Source organism: Octopus bimaculoides, chromosome 4 (genome assembly GCF_001194135.2).
Source record: "Octopus bimaculoides isolate UCB-OBI-ISO-001 chromosome 4, ASM119413v2, whole genome shotgun sequence".
Classification (NCBI taxonomy): Eukaryota; Metazoa; Mollusca; class Cephalopoda; order Octopoda; family Octopodidae; genus Octopus; species Octopus bimaculoides.
In genome coordinates, this window is record NC_068984.1 from 138,891,221 (window position 1) to 138,892,748 (window position 1,528).

Here is a 1,528-nt window from a genome sequence, read left to right on the forward strand (position 1 = left end):
ATATATATATATATATATATATAAACAAAAAGATGTGCTTTTTTCTGTCTCTTCTCTCATAGCTCGTCTACCTTGCGTTCATAATAATTTTTCTATCGTCTTGGCTCAACAGCCCTCACTGTTTCTTTTTACTGTCTTGTTCTCACTGTCCTGTTCATGATAACATTTTCACCCTCCGCAAAAAATCCCAAATTTTGCGGGAAGGACTGTTCCAACGAAGCCGCGTATTGTCCTTGCCTTCGAAACGCGGAGTAGATGGAACAGGAACAACTGACGAAGGGGTATACTCTTTATGTTGCATGTCTCGTTTGTCTGTTTGTTTTTTTCGTTGTTCGAATACATCGTTATATACATACATACATACTTATATACATACATACATACATCCTTATATACATACATACATACATACATACATACATACATACATACATACATACATCCTTATATGCATACATACATCTATACATTACACATTATTTTCTACTCTAGGCACAAGGCTCGAAATTTGGAGGAGGGCGCCAGTCGATTAGATCGACCCCAGTACGCAACCGTCCTGAAAATCTCAGCTCGTGTACAACGTACATCAAGACATAAGAAACGTATCTATCTACTCTAAGCAATTCATTAACTTCCTTGTCAGATACAGTTTGCATTATGCAAAAAGATAAATAAATAAATAATAATAATAATAATAATAATAATAATAATAATAATAATAATAATAATAATAATAATAATAATAATTTATTTTACTTCACTCTTATTACATTACGATGCATGAACGCATATGTTAATACTTATTTATATCGGTTCTTGGTGAATTTGTCTACAACAATTCGTCTACAACAATTCGTCTACAACAATCTATCTTCAGATAAAGCTAAAATTTGCTTTGGAGGCTTCGGAGGCTTCGGATGTTGTCATAGCATTTCTTCCAGTTGAAAGAGTGACCGAGACATTTGAGACATTATGCGATAATAATATTTTTGCTGATGAAGGTCAAGATGTAATAAATTATTTTGAGGACACATGGACTGGTCGCCCTGGGAGGAGAAATATGCGAAGGCCTTCTGTCTTTGCTCATGAAAATGGAATGTTTACGTTGTGGCTTTGCAAAATTTATATATATAAAAAACAAACAAACAAATAATGGAGTAGAAGGATGGTATAGAGCTTTCTAAGCCCAGGTTGATGTTTACCATCCAAATATATGTAGAAATTCACTGACAGAATTCCGTGATGTACAGAATTTTGTCAGTGAACAGGTCGCAGTCTCAAAGCGGCGAAAATATTTTGACAAATTAAATTTAAATGTTGAAGTGACGGTTTTTGTGTGTTTTTAAATGGCTTATAAACACCTTCCATGCTGCAATTGTTTTTGTTTCAACACACGATCTCAGATCAGGTCACATGCTATGTAAGTAAATCTCCGTGATATTGTGTGTGTGTGTGTGTGTGTGTGTGTGTGTGTGTGTTTGTGTGTACATACATGGTAAATTTAACTATTTCTTTTGTAAACCGAAAG